Source organism: Vitis vinifera, chromosome 8 (genome assembly GCF_030704535.1).
Source record: "Vitis vinifera cultivar Pinot Noir 40024 chromosome 8, ASM3070453v1".
Classification (NCBI taxonomy): Eukaryota; Viridiplantae; Streptophyta; class Magnoliopsida; order Vitales; family Vitaceae; genus Vitis; species Vitis vinifera.
In genome coordinates, this window is record NC_081812.1 from 174,531 (window position 1) to 202,500 (window position 27,970).

At 30.7% G+C, this 27,970-nt stretch overlaps 1 protein-coding gene across 6 annotated transcripts in view; it reads left to right on the forward strand.

Moving 5' to 3' along the window:
* The first annotated feature begins 27,541 nt into the window (after positions 1 to 27,541).
* LOC100250136 (bifunctional protein FolD 1, mitochondrial) overlaps positions 27,542 to 27,970 on the forward strand; it is a 9,013-nt gene continuing 8,584 nt past the window's right edge. For 5 of the 6 annotated variants that reach the window (XM_059738845.1, XM_010654781.3, XM_010654782.3 and 2 more), the window contains exon 1: positions 27,574 to 27,644. The gene's annotated coding sequence lies outside the window, so the exon portion shown is untranslated. Of the gene's footprint in view, positions 27,645 to 27,970 lie in introns of all 6 variants that reach the window. The other variant, XM_002264441.4, reaches the window with a different exon arrangement.

The following is a 27,970-nucleotide window of genomic DNA, read 5'->3' on the forward strand; positions in this document are numbered from 1 at the left end:
TCAAATATAGTAATGCTATAAAAGTAATTATCAATGATTAAAATTAATTTTTAGTAAATCTTACCCCTATAAATAACATAAAATTTTTTAAAGGGTTATCTTCAACCTTTGCATTTCAGGGGTCAATCTCATTTAACTTGAAAAAACCTTTGCACCAATGTCTCATAGAAATGACAATCGATACTGATTTACAAGAGCTAAAAAATATCACAAGGAGAAGTATGGTTTAAAATAAAAATTATTTCCAAATTTAAGAAGTTCAGGATCTGATAAAGCACATAAATCCGATAAAAAATTTCAAGGAGGGCATATAGGGTTGAATGGAAATCATTTTCTATATATGAGAAATTAAAATTTAACGAGGGCAATCCAAGGAAAGAGAAGTGTGAAGGATGAAAACAAAAAAAGAAAAAAAAAATGTGAATGGAAGGAGAGAGGCCTTGGAAAGGGTAAAAAGAAGGAAAAGCGAGGCGAAGGGAGAGGACAGGACTGAAATGGTATGAGTGGTGGTGGTCGAGTAGAAGCTGTCAAACCACAGTTCCCCAAAATGCAACGTAGTGTTTGACATTTTGCTTTCAACTGCATCATCATTATCAGCTTTTTCTTCTTGATTTTTGTTTTTATATTTCTCCCCTCTTTTTTTTTGACTCCACCTCTTCTTTCCTTTCCCTTCTTATCTTTTGTGTTTATAGATTGCAACACCACTGACATGGATAGGACTCTGATTACTGTCAAATAAAAGCTGCACATTTCACGAGAACAAATTTTGAATTATTCGATGTTTTATTTTTTGAAGCCTTTTTAGTTGGCGTGTAAAAGTCGAACGTCTTTTATACCATCTTTTCCCTTTCAGATCCTCTTCCTACAAGGCTACAACTACAACACGTGAGAGACCCTATCAATATTCCACCCCCAAAAAGAGAAAAATCACCTCTGCATATGTATGCCCTCAGGCCTCAACCTTGTTCCTTCTTTTTCAATTTTCTATTTACTACATTGTGCCTCCCTCTCGCCTTCTCTTTGGGCCTTTTTTTTCTTGGTCCCCCACCCTTGCCCCCAAAACACCCATGACCCATCCCATTTCTTCCAATTTTTTCTGAAACATGGTACCAGGAGTGTCATCCCAACTAACACCATGTTCTAATAAAAGATGGGGTTTTAGCTTTGCTTTTCTGAAAGCAATGAAAACTTTCAAATTTGAATCTTGTGAGGATGAATAAGACATGATTTTATGCTGTTCCAGAGTTTAGCTTTTTCAAAAATATTGGGAGTTTTCCTTTATGGTACAATGAGTCATCTAATTTTTAACCTCTTTGGACTTTGGAGTTCTAGTATTGCCCAAAGTTGCATGTGTAGTTAATGGTTTTCCATTGCCCCCTCATACAATATCCAACTTCAACCATACGAGTTGCAAAAGCTAGCTCCAACCTTAGCTTAAATCTTTAATTACCGACGTTGGTGCTATTTTTGTTAAAATTGGTGAATCTACTCTTTTTTTTTTTTTTTTCCGAAAAAAAAAATAAAAAAATCTATAGATCTAAACGCATTCAAAGACACCAATGGAGAGATTTCACTTACAAGTGTGGCGGGGGGAGAGAGTAGTGGAATTGTAAGAGCATATGAGACGGGCGCATGTTAGCTAATAGTTATATATATGCATGGTTGAGGTGAATGGTAAGAGGTTTGGAAGCAACATTTTTGACGTATGCCGTGGGCAGCATCCACTTTTCTCTGTTTCTAAATTTATATTGACGCAGTTGTTGTGTTGTATAAAGGTCGAATGTTTGGTAGACTAGTTCCGTCCTTTTCCTATCAATAAACATTATCGTTTGTGCATGAATATTTTAACGTAATGTGACTGTTTCCCCCTTGCATGTGACCTGCCTCCATTTCAATCACCTTCCTCAATTCCCATCCATGTCCCACACCCCCTATCTATATATATATGCATGCCTTTCCACGCGCCTCCATTCATGCAGTATCATCGCCTTCATTCATTCATCTCTACTATTATCAAGACCATTTTATCATTTCAATCGAATAATAATTTACAAATTATAAGAGCATGCAGGAGCAACTTCAGAATTTTCGTATCTATTTGTTTTGGTATCATCACCTAGCTAGCTCTTGTAGTTTGTATTTTACTTAGAATATTAAGTTGGGTTTGGCTTCACACATATGTCTCATATGGGATGATCGATCAGATCGATGTAAAGATGATACTACACCAGAATAGTTCAAATGAGTAGAGCCTATATGCACAGCCAATCCCATGTGCCACACTCTTCACATGTATAACTTTTGAACACACCTCGTGTGCTGGTCAAGTTAGTTAATTCCTGATATATAAAACTCACCATCTTCACCATCTTCATCTCCATCTCCATCTCCAAGCCTCTGGTCATTGTCTCATAAAAATTAAAATTATGTCCAACCAGACAATACTAAACTGTAGCAGCTCAGAAAAATCTCCGGGTCCCAAAGCCTGTGGTCCTCAGTGTTTTCATGGGTTGATTGACGGGAGCCAAATCAAATGAATTTCCTCGTTATATTCCATCCTCTAAACTGCAATAAGCAAATAGTCCGGTGTATATCATAATGGCATAATTACAAATGATAAGCACAGTGTTCACGGCATCCAAAAAAGGGCAAAGCAACACAAACATACTAGGGCCCCCCCTCTTGAGTAAAATATAATTAAATTCAAACATGATGTGAAAGTGAGGGACAAAATCAGCAGTTCTATCAAAGGATACGGGCCATCGGGTATTTGATTCATTTGGTTTCCTTTTTGTGGTGCCAAAAACAAACGCAAAGTCTAGCAAAATAGACGCTACTAAATCAATCGTCGAAGTCAATTCATAAGGGAGCTGGCGGGTCCTCATTTTTTGTACTTGTGTCGGACTGTTTTATTTCTCTGTCCGTAGTATGTTTCACTCATAGTACCGCCCACTTGGTCTACAAATTTTTACTCCTTTTACTTCGTTCGATGGCCTTCCTGATGAACATCGCTAGTGCTCTTTCTCTGATTATTGAATTCTTTTCACGAGGCACAGTGTCGCTTGTGGAAATTAACATGTTTTGTTTTTTTCGAAATTATTATTTTTGGATTTTATCATCGAGAAATCTTCTCGTTGGGTCAAATCTATGTCCAGTGGCCCAATTCCAACTTTATATAGCTGCGTTAGGAGGATCATCACTTGTCCATCAAATTAGGAGCTGCCACGTGGATAAGAAGCTCTAGACACATCGAAGAACAGTAATATTTACGAAAATTCTAAGATACCGAATTCATAATTATTGAAGATGTGCTGGAGTCCTTGGATCCTGATCATACTTAACTCACTAATCGATAAAACATGTGCACTTCCATGGATGAAGAAACCGATGCTCCCCTTTACACGTTTCCTCTCCAGTCATTTTCACCTTTTTGTGTATAATGGATAATGCAAAACAAGAAACATCATCTTTGGATGCATGTAAAAATTATCATGGATCATCAATATTGAGAGAATAAAAATTTAATCAAGAAATATTACCTTTTCACATTGATTCATGATACCAAATTTGAATTTGAGTTACTTTATCAATCAAGTCATTACTCTCAATTGATTGATGAAAAAATATGTAGTGTGGTTGTTTTTATAATAATATAACCTTATAAATTTTTTGAGAGTATGCCTTGACAGACCTCAACCCAATTTGTATATATTCATCATGTCTTCCTTCAATGATCCTTTTAAATTCATATCAGTTACCTTTTCATTCATCAAAGATTTATATAAATTACCTTTTCATTCATTGCACCTCATCAAAGGTGCATCTAAGTTATACCATTCATTTTCCCTTCTACTTGTTCATACCACTATGCACAATTATATGATTCTAATTATTTTTATTTTCATAAATGGTGGAAGAAAAAGGAACTTTTAATAACCTTCCCACATTATATATATATATATATATATATATATATATATATATTGTGTTATAAATATTTATGGTAATTGGTAGTGACAACACTATTACCATATTTTGTACTTTTACTATGTTGGTATTATCCCTTTAAGTTATAAATAAGAGTTTATGAATTAATGAAGTGTGACCTAACAATTAGGCTTTTCTTTCATCTTTTCTTCTTCCCATCATTTTATTTTATAGTAGTCATCAACACGATATTTTGAATAGAGAAAGAGAAGAATTCATCTATAAGAGTTCTTATAGGGATGCAACCTCATCTTCTTCAAATACTTGTATTTCAAAACATATATGAAAAGTACTATGTCATTATATTCTATTATTATTATTATTATTATTTATATTATTTACGTTATCTCATAACTAGAAGTTATGTAAGTCATGTTTAGTATAATCAAGCAAGAAGCTTGTAGTCATTAATATTTTAATTTTCTAATAACCACAAGTCATATAGAAAATTTTTATAACCAAAAGTTAAGAAGATGATCTCTATTGACAATTACTTCATAGTTAGAAACTATGCACATAATTTCTAATTCTCTTATATAATTATAAGTTATACAAAACAAAATTGTTAATCAACAACTATGTAGATAGAAGCTACAGAGACAATTTTTAATTTTGTTGTATAATTAGAAGTTATATCACAATATAATTGTCAAATGTTATTGCAACATTACTTAAATTTTAATTATTTATAACCTAAAGCTATGTAGAAAAAGTCAGTAAATTAATAATTATTAAAACTCATATAGCCGAAAGCTATATGAAAAATATTTTATTATAAGCTTATATTATATAGCTAGAAGCTATATAATTATTATTATTCATAATCGAAAGTAAAGAAAATGAGAAAATTATTATTCTTTGTACTAATCAAAGGACATGCTAAAGTTGTTAATATGTATTTTTTTATAACTAGAAGTTATAGAGAAACTAACAATTCCATACAACTTTATAAATTTCATGTAACAAAAAATTATAATAAAAATATATTATAACTTGAAGCTACGATAACAAGCATGTAGATAACATTTACATATTACCAAAAGATTAATATTTTGTATATCAAACTATACAAAATACGTATGTGATTGTTATATATATATATATATATATATGAGCTATTCAAAAGTTCATTTATTACCCTAGGAGAACTTTCAGCTTTTCTCCCTTTACTATTATTTTTTAACGAATTTGACCTTACTTGGATAGTCCAGTGGGACTATATCATTATTGTGGATGAATCAACAGCCTTTCCAGCCCTTGGAAAGACTTTTAAGACTAAATGGTGGGATAGTTTAAAAAATAATGTCTCTATGCATGCCGTTAAGCAATATTATCTTAAGCATCCATTACAAGCCTCAACCTCTGAGGACATGTCCCAATTTTTTCTTAAGAAACAATAGCTCCAAGTCATGCTTGCTGCAGCTAAAACCCCTCAAGAATTTTAGAAAATCCTTGACAAAAGCAGCTCAAGTTTTTCTCAAGCTGACTCTTATGCTGAATCAAATGATTCTACTTCAAACTACCTTTTGGATAATGGTGATGATTGCAAAGACATCATTTCTCCCATTCGGAAATCAAAATAAGCATTTTCTTCGCCATTTGAAGACATTAAGCTAACTCCGTTTAAGCCTGCTATTTGCCTTAGGATTATCCACCGATAGCTTTAAGATATTTCAGCACTGAAAGTAAGCTTGTTCCCCGCATGTGAAGCTACAGTTATGTCACTGGTCAAAAGCAGCCAGAAAGCTCATAGTAATCCACGGAAAGCAAGATTCAGTTGCCAAAAAGTCAAAAGTGATACAATAAAAAGTCAGTTTTATTGTTCACTATTCACTTCATGGGTGGTTACTATCCACAATTGAAGTCAAAAGTCCATATTGGCTTGTCATATGCCTTGTACTGTTTAAGATTCTTGTTTTAGCTATTTAAGGAAGTTAGTTCCTCATTTGTAAGCACCATTCATTTTCCATTTTCTACCTTGAGCTCTCCATTTTCTCTTATTTCTCTCTCAAGATTTAAGCTCCCTAAGCCAAAGCTTTCCTAAAAGCTTTCATATCATTTTCATTGTAAGATGTCATTTCTCCTTATAAGTATGTTTTTCAAGTTATGTAATATGAAGGTGATTACTCACTAGATTTGTCAATATGCTATTAGGCTCTAGATTAAGATCTTAAAATGAGTTCAATTTTCAAAACCATGTCTAGGAAACCCACAGATTCTCAAGAAGTTGTAGTAAACATTGAAGAGATCAATTATCCTAAGACCTAAAATGATTTAGATGATTGAAAGTTACCCAAGGTATCTAATCAAGAAATTTATGAGAAATGAACCTTTAAGTTCTTTACAAACTACACTATTAAGACACTTGAACATACCATAAGCTTAGAATAGGAAGATCAAGTGATAAGACTCTTGGATAGTAGATCCATAGAAAGACATAAGAAAGACAACAACTTCATACACTTTGGCATGATTCAAGTTGCAGCCAAGCCTTTGACAAGAATAGGTTTAAACACATCAATTGTCATGTGTTTAAGGGATAATAGACATCTTGATTACTAAGATTCTATTATTGGTGCAATTCAAGCAGGATTGAATAATGGTCTTGTTTACTTCTAATGTTACCCTAACTTCATAATTAAATTAAGAGATGCCGACATTTTAGATTCGGTTGTCCTCTATGTTAAGACTCATGGATTCAAGTTTAAGGAAGGAAACAATCTTGTTTAACATGTTTCTTAAGACTCTAGGTGATCAACTGAATAGGGTTGAGGGGATCATTGAAACCCAAGATCATATTAAGACATCTTTTGTTAAGAATGATAATAAGCCTTTATTTAAGCAGTTCAAATTCTTTAAAAAATTCCAAGAAAATCCTTATGTTAATCAAGAATTAATAGAAAGGATTAGTCAAAAGGTAAAAGATAGCTTAATTGTCCCAAAGACACCTCAGTCATCTCATAGGAGAATTAATTTTATTAATGAAGATATTAGTTTTGAAGCAAAGGCTGATGAACTAATCAAGATCTTTAAGGAACCACCAAACTAAAGAATTTTAGGGATTATCCATAACCAAGAAACCCCTAAGACTAGGAATTTCTACCATAGGCCAACCTTTTCTGATATGCAGTATGAGGAAAGAAATCAATACACTCAAGCTTCCTATACCAGTGGAACCATTTATGAATGGAACATAAATGGTATGCATGAGTATAACATACTCACTAAGCTTCAAGAAATGACCATGGTTAGCATAACCTATAAGTTAAACAATAGACGGTCAAATCATGCTTTAGCTTAAACACTTGTTGTTGGGTTTATAAGTTAGCTAAAAGGATGGTGGGATAACTATCTCACATTTGATGATAGCAATGGTATCCTAAAAGAATATAAGATAAATGAGGATAATGAAGTTATTAAAGACGAATAAGGTCAAGATATAGAGGATGTAGTGGCTACTATAATCTTCTCAAAATCGAAACACTTCATTGGAGATCTTACAAAGATTAAGGATAAAATTGCAGATCTCTTAACCAACCTTAAGTGTCCCAAACTTTATACTTCAAATGGTATAGAGACGTTTTCCTAACAAAAGTCATGTTAAGACCAAATTGTAGTCATTCCTTTTGGAAAGAAAAATTCATCCCAAGACTACCTAGACTTTTCTATGAAAGGATTAGGATTAAGATAAGAAAACAATTTAATGGTCAAATCCCTTATGATAAGCTAACATTTGGAGAAATTATAAACATTGTTACAAATTAAGGAACAAGTTGTGCAATGACTTTAAGCTTAAGCAACCGATGAAAAATGAATAAAAGATCTACAAAAATGAGTTTGGCACATTTTGTAGCCACTTTGGATTTAGTTGAAAGGAAGCCAAGCATTCCTCTAAGCAAAGTAAAAAAAGACAAGTAGAAAGAAAGCCTAGTAAAGAAAAGTTCTATCATAACACGAGAGGTACTCATGGGAAGTACAAAATGAATGAAACCAAGAGATCAAGACATATTCAAATGAGGATGAACAAAGAAGCACAGAAAAAAGTTAGAAACCCTCTCACAATCTAACCTGATTTGTTTTAAGTATGGTAAGTTAGGCCACTACAAGAAATATTGTAAATTTAAAAAAAAAATTAATAACTTAAATGTTTCAAAAGATTTAAAGGATATGTTTTACGAAGTAATGCTAATCTCCTCATAATTTGAATTAAGGACTGGTTCAAATAATGAAAATGATATTAATAAACTAGATAGTGATGAAGAGATTTCAAGTCAAACATCTAGTGACTAAAAAGATTGCATTAAGGTCAATTGTGATTGCCATCCTAAGACTATAAATGTCATAAGCCAGGAACAAGAGTTAGTTTTAAATGTTTTAAGAAAAGTAGAAGATGAAAATGTTAAACAAGAACTTTTTGAAGTCTTTAAGAAATCTATCCATAAGACAAAAATTAAGAAAACGATAAGCCCTTATAACCTAAATGAAATCTTAACAAGATTTAATCAGAAGTCTCCCAAAGACTTAACCATCAAGGATCTTCAGGAAAAAGTAAGACAGAACTCAAAGTGCGAGGAATGCACCAACTTCAAACTTCAAACTGCTTACGTCTATTGAGAGACTTTTCTCTGCCTGATGAGGTACCAAAAGTAAGTGATTGTGATCTTCTGATGAATAGCTCAAATCAACAGTTCAAACCGCTTTTCAAAACTATGGATCATTTCAGTGGGCTAAAACCTGGCTTTCAAAAGCAAAGACAGCTACTCAAAAGGACAAAGGACTTTCGGTGGATTGGAAACGATTTCAAATTCGTGAACTTCAAAGGTCTTCAAATCCGATTCAAAGAGTCTATAAAAAGACTTCATTTCTCAGTAGAATGCATCATAAATTTTAAAGAGAATTTCTAGTGAGAGAAAACAAGTATAAGAAGGAAATTAAGGATTTAAGACGATTCACAAGCTTAGGTTTTACAGACCTCCAAGATCAAATCAACAAGATTGTTGTTAACCACAGAAACCTTGTTAATAACTAAGAAAACCTTGAAGAGGTTCCAGAATCTTCACAAGTCAATGATGAAGTGACAGATTCATACTTGAATACTGTTAGTAGGGTTATTCTCCAAATGTGGGAAGTTTCCCTAATTATAGTAATCAAAGATAAGTTTGTCCTTAATATTGTTGCTTTGATTGATTTAGGAGCAACTTTGAATTGCCTACAAGAAGGTCTTGTACCAACCCAGTTTTATGAGAAAACTAAGCAAAAATCAAGTTAATTTTTTAAGACAAGAAATTAATCTTGTAAGAATTGAAGAACAATTAAAAGTTAAGAAAACTCAAGATCTTATAGAAAAATTTAACAATAAAATTGTTAGAGAAGTTTGCTCTAACATTTCTAATGTGTTTTGGCATAGGAAGCAGCATGAGGTAGAACTACCTTATGAACCAAGTTTTAGTGAGAAAAATATTCCCACTACAGCCAAACCTATCTAGATGAATAAGGAATTATTAAGCTATTGTGAAAAGAAGATCTAGGATCTTCTTGATAAAAAATTGATAAGAAAGTCTAAGTCCCCTTTGAGTTATTCAACCTTTTATGTCCAGAAACAAGCTGGATTAGAAAGAAGAACACCTAGACTAGTAATCAACTACAAGCCTTTTAATGATACATTAAATTGGATTAGGTATCCTATTCCAAATAAGAAAGACCTCCTTCAAAGGTTAGTTAAGTCTAAGGTTTTTTCTAGGTTTGATATGAAATCAAGATTTTGGCAAATCCAGATTGCAGAAAAAGATAGATATAAGACAACCTTTGTTGTACCCTTTAGACATTATGAATAGAACGTAATGTCCTTTGGTTTTAAGGATGTCTCTTCAGAATTCTAGAACATAATGAAAGAAATCTTTAACCAGTTTTATGATTTCATCATTGTTTACATTGACGATGTTTTGGTTTACTCTATTTCTATAGAGAAACATTGAAAACATCTCAATAAGTTCGTCCAGACTATTAAGAATAATGGTTTAAGCTTGTTTTCCACTAAGATTAATCTATTTCAGGTTAAGATAAGATTCCTAGGTCATTATATTTACCAATGAACCATTACTCCCATTCAAAGGTCAATACAGTTTGCTAATAAGTTTCCTAATGAGATTAAGGATAAGAAACAATTGCAACGTTTCTTAGGAAGCCTTAATTATGTGTCAGATTTCCTGAAGAACATAAGTCATTTATGTGCCCCATTAAGACAAAGACTTAAGAAGAATCCAGTTCTTTGGAATGAGAAACATACTAAGATTATTAAGATCATCAAGTCTAAAGTCATGACTCTACCATGTTTAGCCTTAGTCGATCCTGAAGCTTTTAAGATTGTTGAGACTAATGCTTCAGATGTAGGTTATGGTGGGATCATTAAATAGAAATATGGTAACCATGAGAGATTGGTTAGGTATACTTCAAGAACCTAGAATAATGTCGAACTCAATTACAACACCATCAAAAAAGAGATTTTAAGCATTGTTTTATGTATTTCAAAATTTTGAGACGATTTTTTGAATCAAGAGTTTTTTTTAAGAGTTGATTGCAAATCAGCAAAATCAATTTTGCAAAATGATGTTAAGAATATAGCTTCTAAGAATATTTTTGCAAAATGGCAAGCTATTTTAAGTAATTTTAATTTTCAAATTGAGTATATTAAAGGAGAAAATAACTCAATCCTTGATTTTTTAACTCATGGATTTTGCAGGATTCACGGGATCATAGCTCCTAAAAAAACTACCCGATCTCCTAAGACTACTAGTAAACCACTAGAATCCCAATCTTTTAAAATTAGTCAAGATCCTTCTCCCTATAAAATGCTTTGGTGTCAACAAGTTGAACTTGAAGAAGAAGAACAAGACTTCATTCTTCTTATTTTGGCCTTATGCCTATATATATATATATATATAGATTTTTATCTCTTGTAACTAAAAGTTATGTATGTCATTGGTAGAAATATATGCATATAGAAGTGAAATTTTAGGTTGTATGGAGACATCATATTCATATTTAATATTCTTGTGTTAAAGGTGATATTATGAAATATTTTATATTCAAATTGTTTAATACACAATAATCTTTTTATATTGAAAAAACCCCCAAGTCTAATGGAGTAACACCTAAAAGGGGTGAATGGATGTACGTAATAAGAAATTTAAATAAAGATTTATATGTTATACCCTAATTTTATCTTGCAATATATTAGGGTATATAAATTTTTTCTATTGTAGGCAAGTCAAACAAGAAATCAAATAATAAACAATGAGACAAACGAGTTTTTACAAAAAAAAAAAAACCTTCAAACTAACTATGGAGATAAAAAAACCATGAGGTCTAAAACCGCTAATCTAAATCCACTATATGAGATCAAGTTATACAGATTTACCTAACCGTTTTACCTTAAAGACTTACTCTTCATTACCTACAACTCGATCCATGTTTGTGATGCATTAACAATCTTTAATTGCTTTAATGAATACAATTCAGCCTCACTGAAGGGATGTGGATCTTTAACTCAAGATTCAAATATCAAATCCTTGAATGAGAGATCAAGAATAATCTGGCACTTAAGGTTTTCCTCAATGAAACTCTTTCAAAAAGTTTATGATCTCTTACCAATCTCTTAACCCTCAAGGGGTTATAATAAGGTATATATAGACAAAAGCCTGAAGAGTTTCAATTTTAGAATAGTTCTAAATCCAATTTGCGTAAAAAAATCTCGGTAAAACTTAGCATGACTACTCAAGCCAACTAACCCATCACTTAAGTTCCTTGAGCTTTTGAGCAGTCCTTAATGCTTGAGCACTTCAGACCACTTGAATAGTCATGCCCTTTATAAATGTTAATTTTAAATTATTCTAATTCTCTTTATACCTCAAATTTGCTGCAAGGCAAACCTTTTTAGACATACTTGTGACTTCTCAGTTGGACGAACAACAACTCTTGATCTTCAATGGAAAACAAATCACTATTTAAAAAGATTTCTATAGCCAAACATAAAAATGAACAAAATTGTCAACATACAATCAAGACTCAATATCCTAACATGTATGATGTAATAATTGAGATTAATCTTAATATTTATTTTCCAATATTTAGAGTAAAATATGCTTGTTATTCATATAGAAAGTTGATATTTTTAGATAACATATATATTTATATTTTGAAAATTCTAGATAGTACATTTTTATTTGGTTGTATACGATTTCAATTTTTAAATGTTTTAAAAAGCATGTATAAGAATTTCTCTAATGCTAAAAAAGGTTTGGACTTACGTATTGAGAATTTAATACTGAAATTAAAAGAATGATAACTCCTTCCACATAAGTACTTGTTTTTGTTTCCAAAATCAAGTCTTTCAAGTCTTGATTTTAGGTGCACTTAAAGCTTTTGTGAGATTTCATTAATAGGAAATCATTAAATTGTTGGTGTTCTATGTTGTCTAAGGTGTGGTTTTTGGCTAAAAGGGTATGCTTTTAAGGTACAAGAAGCCATGTGTGGAGAAAAACTCAAAAAATATAGGAAGAATGAACCATTTATAGGATGGAGGTTTTTCAGTATTTTGTAATATTTAAAGGATAAAATGATAAATTCACATTCAGAATGAGGTAAGGCGAATTATATAAAATTCATACCTATCTCAATCTCAATGCGAGTACTTGTTTATTTTGAAAAATTGTCATCCCTAATCATAATATCATCTTAATTATATACATGACATCTATGTTAGTGTCAAGATAAAAGTACAAGCAATCTTAACATATATACATGTTAGGATAAAACCCTTAAAAGCATGACATAATATAACAAAATTTTGAATTCATTATTTAATAATATTCTATTTTCACTTTTACCTATTTTTATTCATGCATTACACTTCATGAGTATTCTAGCTTGCTTGTATCTTTTGTATTGTCTATGACTTGGGTGCATTAGGAGTTATCACTATAATAAAAAACGTTCACCATGACGTTTTTTAAGTGTCAAGAAATACATTCAATGGCACTTCCCCAAAGCGTCATCTACTAGCCTGTCATAATAAGTATTTGCCTACAATGACGCTTCTAGAAAGCGCCATTGAAGAGAACTTTGACGCTTAAAAAGCGTCATCATTAGTTATATCAAACTACATTGACACTTTTATAAGCGTCACTGTTGAGTAGAAGAAACCTTGACACTTTCTATAAGTGTCATTGTTTAGCAATTTCAAAAACTATAAGAACACTTCTAGAAAGCACCATTGAAGAGAACCTTGACACTTCAAAAAGTGTCATTGTTAGTTGTTCACACTACATAGACACATTTATTAATGCCATTATTGGGTTGGATAAATGTCACTGGTGGTTACTCTCATTCCATGACACTTAGTAAAAGCATCAAGGAAGATAATTGTTTAATTTTAAATTTAGTTTTAATTTAATAATTGTTGCACCTAATTTTTCACCTACTATTGAAATAATGCATACACATAAGAAAAAAAAATTATGTACCAATGAAATTAGTTGTTGCACCTAATTTTTCACCTAGTAATACATTTCCAAATTGCAGTATTTAATCACAAATAGTCGAACTTGTATTTCATAAATAAGAAACACAAAAAAGCTAAAATATATTAAAATAACAAAAAACAAGTCACCACTTTAATATTTAGTCCCTTAACATAGTCCATTTTTTCTTTACATGCAACCTAATTGTGCTTTGGTCTTCAACATACTCCTTCATGCTAGCTTATCCAACTACAATGTTAATTTCCCAAAAAAATGACCTACATGCACAAAAAACTAAAATCAATTATAATTTCAGAAAAAGATATGTAAGTGAATACTTTTAGAAATAGATTGAAAGAAATGACAATGAAAATATAATAGGAAAACAAATGTGTATACCAATTAACATATGTGACCTTAAGAATAATTACAACAAAATTACTATCAATAGTTAAAAGACAAAGCAAGAGATTAATCAAATACGAGACAAGAGAACATCAACATCAATAATCCATTAAATCTTCAGTATATCCCAAAAAAAAAATAGAAAAACAAACCAAGTTTGGGACAAGAGAATATCAACATCCATAGTCCATTAAAATATTCAATTAGGCATCGTCTAATAGTAATAGACCTCATCGAATGAGCAACATTAACAAGGGAAGGTTTGGGAATATGGTGTAACATGAAATAAATAGGGTTCACACCATGATACTTTATCAACTAAGTTTTTTGTTAAGTTAAAAGAATTAACATTTCCTACCATCTGATATGCATTGCAACATTGCATCCAAAATAGTGGTCAATTGTATCATACTTATCATTCATCTTATTTATCACTATCATGAGGGGATTATGTTCATAGAGATACTTCATTGGCAGCTTCTAGAGCTATGCTCAATCAATTACCCAGTCTAAAAATTGGTTGAAGAGATAAAAATAGAATCGTTAATTTTAATAAAATGAAAATTAAACTACAAACCACATTTTTGACACTTGAAAAAAATTAATTAGAAGTTAATTAAGCAATGTAATTTGAACTTCCACTGGTTGTATATATATATAGTAATCCATCATCTTGTAGTTTTAGATTCATTGAAAAATAAATAACTTAAGCAATGAAACAAAAAAATTATTTTATGAAGAAATCTTTATGTTTTATGAGGGTGACAATGTAACTTACAATAGAGTGGTAAAACACCATGGCCAAAATTAGAAATCTTCATGTTTCCTTTTGAACCAACAAGAACATTCTGTAGTTGAGAATGAAAACAAATGATCACATGAGAACAACAAAATTCCAAGTGTATATCCCTTTTTAGAAGATCTTTAATAGAAAATAAAAAATAATAAACTTGATATCCCTATGAAAATCACCTTTGCCGTGGTAGTATCACAACTTAGAGAGCAATATCTTTTACAAAAAGGTCCACACTAAATTTAATCAAAATAATCTAAATTGACAATTTTAAATACACATCAAGTAATTATCCTACAAAACAAATAATAAGACAATCAATATTTAATAATTAATTTTTTTTGTCTAAATTTTAGCCTATAATGGTATTTTGTGAACTATATAATTTAAACTTGTCTTTATGCAGTGCTTTTGCATTTGGTGTTTTTGAGATTGGTGTTTTTGAGAAGAATTCACAAGCATTATAGGGATAATATATGGTTTAACATATATTTTTTTCATTTAAAATAAAAATTATGAAAATGAAATATTTTTTGTTTGATTAAAATTTTAATCTCTTTATTATAAAACTAATATAATATACATCTAAATAAAATGTGAAGAAATTCTAGATGTCTATGTAAAATAAATAAATAGTGCATCCTAATGGAGAAACCAAGAATTAATTTTAAACCATATATCATGATATAGGAGCACACAGTAATGAACATGGAACATGGTTTTCATAATTTTAAAAAATTAATAAAAAAAATTGAATTATAATTTTTAACCTTTTAAGTATCTAAACTAAGTGATCATGGTAATAGGAAATTTATCCCAAATATCCCTTAGAGCTAAATATCCTAAAAAATTTTAGGTTATAATTAAATTTTGTGTTATCAATTTTATTTGTACTATTTTCTATTTGCAAATGGTTTGGTAAATTATTTTAATAACTTATAATATATATATATATATAATAGGCTACCAAAAAATAATTTGTGAAAAATACATATTTCATGGGTTAGTTCAAAAATTATCATTTGGTAATCTAAATTTTCAAAATCACAATTAAAATTTACCAAATGTTAAATGTTTTATGAGAAAAACATTTTCAATTATTACCAAAGACTTCCAACATTATGAGAAACATTCCCAAACCACCTTCAATATATTTTAGGTAGATTCAATAGTATTTATGTTATAATTATATTTATTTATTAAATTGATTTTACTTATTTGGATTAGAGAATTAATATATTTACTAAAATTACATTTTTCCCATCTTTTTTCCAAAATCAAAATAGAATTTATAGAAAATATAGAAAGTAGAAAAAGAAAGTGTAAAATAAAACTAAATTTAATGAATTTGATCAAAAGATATTTATATAAAAAAAAAATGACTTTGGAAGAAAATTATTAAATTTAAATATGTATCTTATTTTTCTTTGAATTTTTCCATCTATTCACTTTATTGTATTTCATTGCTCATATTGTCTTCAAAATTTTCAACATCAATCCCAAGCTAAAACTCTATCCAAAAATAATATAATTCTTCTAAAATTTCATATTTTACAAATATCTTATAGAATGCTACTTATATATATCAATAAATATTTTAATTTATTATAATAAATATTGATTAAATTTTTAAAAACAAAATTTCCATCATAATGTGTATAAATGGAAAATGATTTAAAATCCTAAATTTGTAAAAATAATATTATAATAATTGTAGATGATTTGATGCCAAATATTTTTTTTCTTTCTTTACAGTATCATTTTTTCCTTTGAAGAAAGCCACTCATGCCTATAACCAATTAATCAATTATTGGGCCTAAAAGTTGAAATCATTGTCCTGTTCTTGACATGTGGATCAGATGGGGAGCAAGATTTTGCTCCCACGTGGCATCCTTTAAAGATGATAAGATATAAGAAATATATATAGTAATATTTAATTAATTAAATATAGTAATTAATTAATTAATTAATTATATTTATATATATATATATATTAAATGAGATGATAACTAATTAGGAAGAAATGATGCTAGAAGGTCAAAGAAAATTAAAATAAAAAAGACATCACTCAATTTGAAGATCTAATTATTTCATCATCCTAACTTTATTTTCAATGAACAACTTCACACACTAAGAGTCTTTAGAGAGAATTTTAACCTGAACACGCTCAGTCCTTCAAAAGACCCATATGCTTCCACTAAACCCTTAAGTTTCCATTTGCGTCGAACTAGAAAACTCAATCCTTCGAGACACCTCATCAGCCCTATCACCACTTATTCTAGTCTCAACCAACACTAGGATCACCGAGTCATGCACAGAGATGAGGTCTCTAATCACCCCGAGAAAATCCTCATTTCCCGCTTCTCTACAATTCCAAACCAAAATCCTCATTGGCATCCCATCAGGTAATCCATTAAAGAAAGACTATTGTGGATTATTCATCACTAACGCTTGATAAGTGTTGATACGGTCACTGAGCAAACCCAACACTCTTTGTAGCGTCAACAATGGCAAGAGAAAGATTGTCCTCATCAACATGAGCAATACCAGTTAAGACTACCTCTATCTCTTGTGAACGAGAAAGCTCAGTACCATTACATCCCGAGTCTGAAAAAAATGTATAGTTTTCCTTCAACACCTTATTCATTTTTTAATATCCTTCAAATAAAAACTAGAAAAGTATTCATGAAATCTAGATATTATAAACTTTAAACAGATACTATTACAAACCACTCATGAAACTTGGCAATTCATGAGGCATAAGCAGTTTTGTTGATACTCATTCCTATTCCATAAATATATGGTACTCTAAGGACTATAGAGACCTCATGAAGGATTAGAATTGCTAATATAGATCACTCAGTTAGAGAAATGCTTGGGCTTATTTTTAAATATTGAAGAATAGATGGTGATAGTGTAATGTGATTCTGGAGGACATTCCTACCCATTGCCCAACCTCCCAGCACAAGGTTTTGTCAATTGCTAATATGTATACCAGTTTCTTTAAAAACCATAATTATATATATATATATATATATATATATATATATATATATATATATATATAGATATATACTTATTGCTCACAGTTAATCCTAATTGGAAGGAAAACTCTTTTAAATCTTCTTTGGCAAAGGATGATAAATGAAAATCCAAAATTATGAATATATTGAACCAAATAATAATAATAATAATAACAATAACACAACAACAAAATTCATCAACATCTGGAGCAAGAAGAACTAACAGATAAGTGAAAAATCCCAACACGATATCTATAATAGCATAAAAACTATATATATCATTGAAATCTCAGAACAATTCAATGCTTCCTAGATATATATTCATATCTTTCTCAAATGTATAAAATTGTATAAGAATAATAACATATATTTCAGAGTACAACATGCCTTTAATGACATTTATATTTGGATTTGAACTGAATGGTCAAATTGAATTCAAACATCTCACAGTGACCACACCAAAACCCTTTTAGTAGTTTCTAGAAAATAATAAACAAAGCTTTACAACTATTCAAAAACTATCTAGAACAAGGAACAAGAAAATGGCCAATAGCAGTCTATGTTTTATGTTTTAAAAGTGATACTAGTTTTTCCTCTTGAAAAATATTTTTTTTAAAAAAACACAGAAAAAATGGGTGTTATCATGCCAAAGCCATCATATTGTTACCTGTCCCCCAACAGTTAGATGATCAAGTGAGTTCTGGAAACTCTATACCATCCATTAGGTCAAACACCACTTGATCTTGCAACTTCATTCGATGATCAAGCCTACATATGCGAGGTATATGAGATTTCCTCCAAGGGCCTACCAATTACGAACCTAAAATGGACGTTGATGATTTAGTTTAGCAAGTGGATTAACATTGGCTCAAAATGTAATCAAAGATCATATAGTGTAATAGAAAATAACGTAGAGAATTAAGTCTTGGGGCCATCGAAACTAACAAGTGGTGCTAACACACTTAGATTTCCCTTATTTTTTTCTTAATTTTTCTCAATTTTTTTCTATACTGCATGTCTAATGGATTTCCTTTTAATTTTATTATAGAATGAATGGGTGATTTACAGGCTATTCCATAAACTAAGAAGAGATAAATCATTGTTCCAATACTCAGACCTTGAAACTTGAAACCATAGATACTAAACATCAAGATATTAAACACATATTTTCACATTAATTCAACAAAAGGAACATATATCTGATTCTCACACCCATTTTATCAAGCAACTTGCATGTATCTAGGGAATACAAGTTATACAACAACCTAACGTGAACAAATTTCATAAAAAAACAAAGACCTCTTTGAGATGTTAAAATCGAAGAAGACAACACCAACACCAAAAAATAATAATAATAATAACGAAGAAAATTAAGACATTAATTTTTTTTTTGATCCAAATCCAGAACCAAGGATCACACAAAATTTCAAAACAAAAATTGATCAAAGATTTGGAACCTTGATGGAGCTTGCCCAATTCAAATCTCACAATAAATCCAAGATTCATAAAAATAGACATGCAAACATGATTTTATCCATCTTATGACATTTTCCCAACATTCCTCCTCCTAAACCCCTACTCTTCATCTCAAGCTGCCACACTTCTCTCATAATGAAAGACCATCCAATTCCAAGGCCTTTAAAATTACAAACATTAGAAACAATTATTAAATCACAAACCCTAGCCCTAAATAAACCTAAAAATAGAACATAATACTTACATGTAAATGAAATCTTTCAGGTCGTGGCCAACTATGAATGTAGCTGGTAGTGGATTTCGTTGATGGTGGCCAAAAAAGGGGGTTTTTTGACATCGGATGTTGATTAGGGTGTAGGCTTCAAACTTCAAAATGAAATCATCGTCTAGAGTGAGTACAGATCTAGGTAGTCAGATAATAGAGAGTTTCTTGTTAGCTACCGAAAAAAATAAGGAAGTTATCCATAATCGGAAAAGTTGAGGTTTTGGTGGTTGACAACAAGGGTTTTGGTGGGTTCTCTAATATTAGCAATTTGTATTGAGAGGGATTCGAGGTGTGAGAGTATGAGGGAAAAGAAGTATTTATATATGACCAAAGATAATGGTGCTTTTAAGAAACGCCAAAGATTGTATTTTAATTCCATGTCACTTTTTAAAGCACCAAGGTTCATAAGCGCAGTTATATTCTCCATTGAAGCGCCAATATTAATGTGTCTTTTCTACACACCATGATTCATCCATTTTGCCTAACATTATTGACACTTATTAAAAGTGCTAAGGAATGAAGCGTCCTTAAATAAACTTTTTATAGTGGTGTATATAAAAGATCCAAGTCATAGGTTCTTAGAAAATAGATGACTTATTCATAGTCGGTTCGTGGGTCTAGGCAACCCATTAGAGACTGTAGTGCACCACCTCCAAATTGAAGGGATAGGTGGTCTTGGCTATTGGGATTGGTTTCCTATGGTGAGTGTACTAGTGTGTATGGTTACACATTGCATATGACCTACAAGAAGTCATGATTTGAGGCTATCAAGTAGTCATGACTTTATCAAGATGTTTTATTGTGTTATATCTTAACCTTGAGAGAATATTGAACTTAGGCTAAAGTTACCAATGGCTTCAACCTACAGGTGAGATCGTAAACTGATCATATATTTCCTGTGAATTAGGTCACTATTGATGAAAGCCAATAGCAATAGGTATTCTCAATAGAGGCATCATGATATCTCATGGGATTGAGATAAAGTGTTCCCTTAGGTGATCCTAAGAAGGCATGTGCATGGAAGCTATGGTCCTAATAGTCCTTTAAGTAGAATTTGGCATAATCTCTTTGAGAGTTAAGACTTAGTTGAATAAGAGGATTTGTAACTCAAGGATAGTAAAGGTAATCTTGAAAAGCTAATAGCTTTCACATTGCTAGACTATACACACCAGTTCATAGGGAGACTGAACGCAATAGATGGCAAGTCATAGACCTGAGCACATAGTGTCTCGTTGTTATTTACATAAGATACTGGAATTTAATTGATTATCTATAGAGGGATGTTGAATCAACTTTAGAATTAGATTATGAGGAAGTCAGTACTCCTACGGGTCCCAATAGTCCTCACTCTAAGCTATTATATACTTGTTGGCATGGGTTATAAAGGTTAGATTGGCTTTAACTTCACTTTTGTGTATAAGGGTATTTTGGTAATTACATAAGGTTATACAAGAGTAAGTGAACAAAGTCTTTGAATTGGACTAATTGAATTATTAGTAGGCATTATTGAGTTAATCAATCAATTAGGATCCAAATTTGGGTTAAATTAAGTGACCCAAGCCCATATGAGCTCAAGTCACTTAAACCTAATTAAAAACCCTATAAATACCTCCTAAAGGTTAGAGTTTCCATCACTTTTTGTCTTTCATAATTTAGAGAGAAAGAGAGACGTAACCTTCACCCTTCTTTTTTCCCATTGGAAATGTGTCAAGAACGAATTTGAGTCATCAGACGAAAGATCATGGGTTTACGAGACTTCCAACAACTTTAAGGTTTTCTTCAACACTTGGAATTTAAGATTTGAGAACATCAAACCTAAAGTTTAGTACTTTAACCCTAAATATTATTTTTTTGAAAAATTAATATTATTTTCGTTGCTTAGATCTAAGATGCCAACAATACATTGTCAAAGATTGGTATCTTTGACCATTTATAATATGTTAAAGTATGTGACTTTACCACTTGGTTATCATATATGTTATGGTCGTTCCTACATCTATTAAGGTTGGATGAAAGATATGTTATTGTTACCCTAATACATATCAAGGTTGGTATTGCACATGCCATTATTGTCTCCTACATGTCATGATCAATGTTTTCAGAATCAGACTAGTCATTGAACCGAAAAAGTTATCGGTTCACAATTCACTAGTTAGACTGACAGTTGATCCGATGACATCATAAATATATATTTCATTATTTTATATGTTATTAAAAATAAAAAAAATTAATAAATTCTATCTAAATTCCTCCGTTCAAAGTCGTCGGGGAGTGGGAGGTTTACAGGCGGCCAAGGAGTGTAGGATGTTTACAGCCCGGTAGGGAGGTTTCCAATGTCGGCTTCCAACCCCGCGATGGGGAACTGGGAAAAGATGACAGCAGGGAAGGTTACTGGCTTATATTGGTTGTCAGCGGGAGCTGTCTGGGTGTCACAGGCCACGGCGCGTCGGTAGCGGGTGGAGCGGCAGGCCGACAATTGTTATGGGGGGAGGAGAGAGGGTATGTAGTTTGCAGTTTTAATTTTCATTATATACCCTCCAAAACAACGTCATTTTGATGCTAGTTTTTTTTAAAAATTAAATTAAATTTAACCGACCGGTTCATCCGGTTCACTGGTTGGACCACCGGTTGAAGTGGTCTGATCCCGGTTCAATGTTATTTCGGCCCAATTGATCGAACCGGACCGGAACCGTGACCGACCGATGGTCAAACCAGTCGGTCCAGTCCAATTTTAAAACCATGGTCATGACAACCATTATATATGTCAAGTTTGGTAAAGACATCTATCAAGGTAGCAAAAACCTTAGTTGTCAAGGTTGTGAAACCTTATCTATCAAATTGTGTATCTGTCAAGGTTTTCTATTACAATTTAATATTATTTTTAATTTAAATTTTAATAGAAAAATTAAGTTTTTTAATGGAAAACAAAACGGAATTTGCTTTCAAATTAAATATGGTACATGTCTAAGTATGATAATAATAATGATTAAATTATTCATTTTTGCTATATATATATATGTAATCAAAACCAATTGTTTTAGATGAATTTGAATATTAAAAGTACAAATCCAAAAGCCTATTAAAGTTGTCCTTATTTTTTTGTATAGAATGAAAAGCAACATAAGATTATATCATAAATTTAAATTAAAAGTTGCATATTCATATACAGTTGATGGAGTTAATATATACGACTCTTGCAACCATATCTAAATATTACTTTTTAGAAAGAACCCAAAATTGCCAGCAACCGCAATATTAAATATTAAACCTATAATACAAAAAAAATATCACAATAAGAAAAAATTAGTGTTTAATGGTTAAAAATTAACCAATGTTTTAAAAATCAGAACACATCAACCAATTTTATGGGTCAAACCTTGTTTTGATTGCGGTCGTTTTTTGAGTCGAAGAATGCATTGAACTTGCATCAAACTAGACTGAAGGAAAGTTAGACATTGAATCGGTGAATCAGTTTTGGCTTGGCAACATTTTTATTTTTATTTTATTTTTATTTTATTTTAACAAACAATAGACCACATCATATATTGGGTGCTTCGAGGCACCCACCTAGGCCTTGGGCCTTTGGTTTTTCCTATTTGGGATGAATGATTTAAACAAAAATCCAATGTTTTAAAAACCGGACCGGTCATTGAACCGAAAAAGTTACCGGTTCACGGTTCATTGGTCGGACCGTCGGTCGAACCGCTATCGAACCGGTGACGTCATAAATATATATTTTATTATTTTATATAATATAAAAAATTAAAAAATTAATAAATTCTATGTAAATTTTGACAGCATCTACTTTGTTTCTTGAGTAACTTGAGTTTTGTCACAAAAATTTTTACCTGTAGAAGTCATCAATTATCATATATGATATTTATAACACAATATAAGATGTTATACATTCATAATGTCAATAAACTCAATATTTATCAAATAATCAAACCATTACTATCCCATAATAACCAAATTATCAAAGAGTTGTTAACTTAACACATTGTCCATAACAAATAATACAAATGTCAACCATAAGTCCACAACACTTAAATAATTACTCAAAATAAAAACATAACATGTCAATGTTTGAATATTCATGAAGATTTTTGCATACTAATAAATATAAAATTCATGTCTCCATTCATTTTGGAAATTGGAATATGGAGATTGAAAATGAGCATTTGGAAAACCAAAAAATAAAATTAAAATCATTTGAACTAGCTGGTTCCCTCATAACCGGCCGGTTTGTTCGGTTCACCGGTTGGACCGCCGGTTCAAGCGGTCCAATCCCAGTTCGGTCTCCATCCGGTCTAATGACGGGACCGAACCGGAACGGTGACCAGCCGGCGGTCCAACCGGTCGGACCGGCTGGTCCGGTCCGGTTTTTAAAACCATGCAAAAATCCATTACATAAAAAGCAACATGGGGGCTTGTGACTTAAGTTCAAAGCATAAGGGAGATACCACTGTGTTACTTATACTTTATTATTTTAAATTTGCAAAACAATAAATAAAATAACATAATTCTTTTCAAAAACTTTTATACAAAAGTAAAATAAATTAAGTAATAATTTTTAAAATGATGAAATAATAAGATATATAGGAAAAATTAAATAACATAATGTTTCTCCTATTTTTATTATACATGATATATCTTCACATTTAAATAATGTACATATTTTATTTAATAAAATTTAGAATATTAATATATTTATACTTATCTCAAAGATGAAAAATAAGTATTATAGGTTTTTAATTTCTTTATATAATATATATTGTAGTTTTTCACACGTATTTTTTTATCTTAATAATACATAAATTATATATTTAAAATATCACTAATTCCACCATTAGTCTAATCGTTATTTAACTGTGAATTGATAAGATTGAATGATTGGTCCCATCATGAAAACATTGGAATTAATATACAAGCTCATATACATAAAAATTCAAATCATTAAATTCATTGCTTTATTATCATAAATTATCATCTAGAAAAAAACTAATGGAGCTTTGTTTGATCTCGTAGAAGCAAAAATTAAACCACATGCTATAATGTAGAATATATCTATTAATAACATGATCATTTAAGTACTTTATAACATTTAGAAAATGTTTCGTCTATCATTTGGATGAAAGTCAACGAATAAAATAGTTGAACAAATTCTTATTAAACAATGACAAAACATTATAGAATATTAATCATGATAGGGTGTTGCTTGATGATTTTATATCTAAAAGGGACCAACATTAAGGTATGAAGATATGTATCATATGTGATATGCCTCTTCATTAATATTAGCTTCTTATTTCAATAATATTTTCTTTAAAAAAAAATGAATGGTTGTTACCTTTATTTCCTACAAGTAAATTTGAAAATCAAATGTTCATATGATCTTATCTTGTATCGACATGCATATCAATCTTGTAAAAAAAGAAAATAAAATATGTATATAGAATCATCGTTCTTTTAACATCTTTCAAAAACTTCTTAAACTTGAAAACAAAAAGAAACCTAAAAACAAACAATTCAATGAAGCATAAAAGGTGTATTCTGGATCATAGAAAATAACTTTAAAAAAAATATATAGTATTTGATATTGACCTATATAGAGAGATGCCAAGATAAATTGCAGCAAGTTAAGAAAACACTAATTATGCACCTAAATATTGTTTATAAAAAAAAACAAAACAAAACTTATGATACAACAACCTCTTCAAATCAAGACCATAAAACTATACACTAATTAAGTTGTTTCCCAAAGCATTCATGCGCGCATGGTTTACAAAGTAGAGGGTTATCAAAATTCACAGGCTTCAACTACCATTCCATCATAGCTATTCATGTTGACTTGTATGTAGTCAATCACACTCTTTGGCGGCTCACAACCATAATAACGTTTAAAAAGTAAAATAATAATAATAATAATAAGGCTATGTTTACTTCCTGAAAAATTTAAAGAAAAAAATTCAAAAACCTTTTGGAAGAAGTGTTAGGTTATTATTATATGAAGGTGTATAAACTCAAATTCGTAACTGGGAAAAACTGTGGTTGTTATATTGAGGAGGCGATAAGTCTAAAATGTATTTAGCTTATTTATATAATTCATAAAGGTCAAATACTTGGCGATGGTCCGTGAAGTTTGACATAAATATAAAATTTGGGTCTGCTCCAGGCTACTTCATCTATTTAGGTTCAGGAAAGAAAAATTATAGGTGATAAAAAAAGAAAAAGAGAAAAGTCGTTGGTTTTGCTGTGTGCTTGAAGAAAGGGCAAATTAGGTCCTTTATGGGTAATCTATTTTTCAAGGAAAAAAAAATAATTAGAAAATAAAAAATTGTTTTTATTTTTTTTAAAATAAAATATTTTCAAAGAACTTTATTTTTTTTTATGAATGATTTAAAAATTATTATATAAATATGATGAAAGATTAAAAATAAAATATTACACAAAAATTATTTTTAAAAACATGAAAAATAGGCGTTAAATATAAAATAATTTTCAAAAACCTTGTTGTCAATACCGGTTAGCTTTGGTTTCAGCAAAGTCGTATGTTGTAAGTAGACGGTAGACCCCACTAGCCCACCCACATGAAACGAGTTGTGTAGGGTCCATGTTGATTCCACCCAAAACAAGTGATGGGTGGGCCTGATTTGTATCTTGTATCTTGAAGGACATAAAATTCTCGTTTTAGAAGACGACTATATGAATCCGACCAGCTCCCCAATCATTTCAATCTACCAAACCAAAGTCCATTCAATTATGTCTTAGACACATCCACCCTACATTTAAATTCTAAATATGAATAAAAAATAAATAAATAAAAAGAAGATGGACAATTCAGAATATATTTGATAATTATTTTAGAAAGTGTTTTTAAACTCGTTAACACTTTAAAATTTTCATCATTTAAATATTATTGTTTAGAATTATCATCCAAAGCACATCTCAAACATAATCTTTTATTCTAAGCTATACAACATTCATACATAAAAAATTTAGCAAATACATCTTATGAGATCTACGGAAGTAAAGCAACCAACTAAGCCCCCACTCTATAAAAGGTTGAAATGTTTTGCTATTATTATTATTATTATTATTATTATTATTTGTAGTATTTATTAGATATTTTAGAACAATTATTGATAAAAATTTTATTTTAATTAAATGATAAAGTAAAAAAAAAAATCCAAATTTTTATCTCATACTATTTTCTCAACTTCTTTTTTCATTCTTTCTTTCCCACCCACTTCTCTTGTAATTCTTCCTTATACCAATTATTTCAAAAAAACTCCAATTGCTTTGTACTAAATCTAAGGAATCAACTTCTATCAAAAGCCCAAGTAAATTAGGTTGTATTATCCTAAGTTTATACTTTGATTTATTTTAATCTGCGGGATCAGATTGTTGGATCTCGGAAAACTTAAAAATAAATAAATTGAATTTGAAAAAGAGTAGTAGATGATCCGGTTGTCATATTTTCTAAAATTAAATGTCTCAAGGGAGGTTTTACAAACTGAAATATTAAATTATAATCTTTTTGGAATGGATGCGAATATTATGGAGAAGAAAGAAGTTTTTCAAAACTAAAATTAGTAAAATCTTATTTATGATGTCTCATATTGTCTGTCATGAGAGAGGATAAATGGATTAGTTATATGATCTATTTTAGTAAAAAATATTAATTAATGAGTTTTAATTTTAATTTCAAAATTATTTCATGTTGAGTCGTATCTTTACTTGTGCCACATTCCCTTGTGCCACATTGCTGTGAGTGCCCACTCGAGGTGGGCTTCTCCATCGTCCACCCTCTAAGTAGAGGTGACACCCAGATGCACTCTATCCCAAAATGTTGTTTTTAAATTTATACAAAAGGCCGTTATCTTTTTTAGGCGAAAATAGGAGATTATCAAGAAACAATTTTCAAGTTTTTTTTTCATGGATTGGATTAGATGATCCAAAATAAATGTATAAATAAAAGAAAGATATCAGTTAATTATGTAAAGGATGGTGCGGGCCGGGCCTAAAATCCAGCACCTGGCCCAACATTATTTTACTGGGCCCTGGCCTGTTTAATTCTTCCCATAAATGGGGGCATGGCAGAAGGGCAGAAGTTGAGAGGAGCTAAAACCCTACGTTCACCAAGTCAGCCCTTTGGGGTTTTGGAAAAGCTTCAGGTAGTTTTTATGAATTCCTAAATCTCATAATTACGAAGATCATCCAAGTCAGTAGGTTATGTTGGTTTCTGAATAATTGAATTGAATGTTCATTGATTTAAATGGGTCTGCTTTCTCGATATCCTATCTCGTTCTTTACGAGTGATTTATAGATATTCATTGTATGATTGTATGATTTAAGCTTCCCTGTATTTCCTCAACACTTCCTATTCCATGCCATTTCCATGTTGGCTTTACTATGCTTTCTTCTTTTGGCCGAATCCTTGGATGTGGCTACATTAATTTTTTTAGCTATTTTGTTATTCTTCAATCTCCTGGTTCTTGTA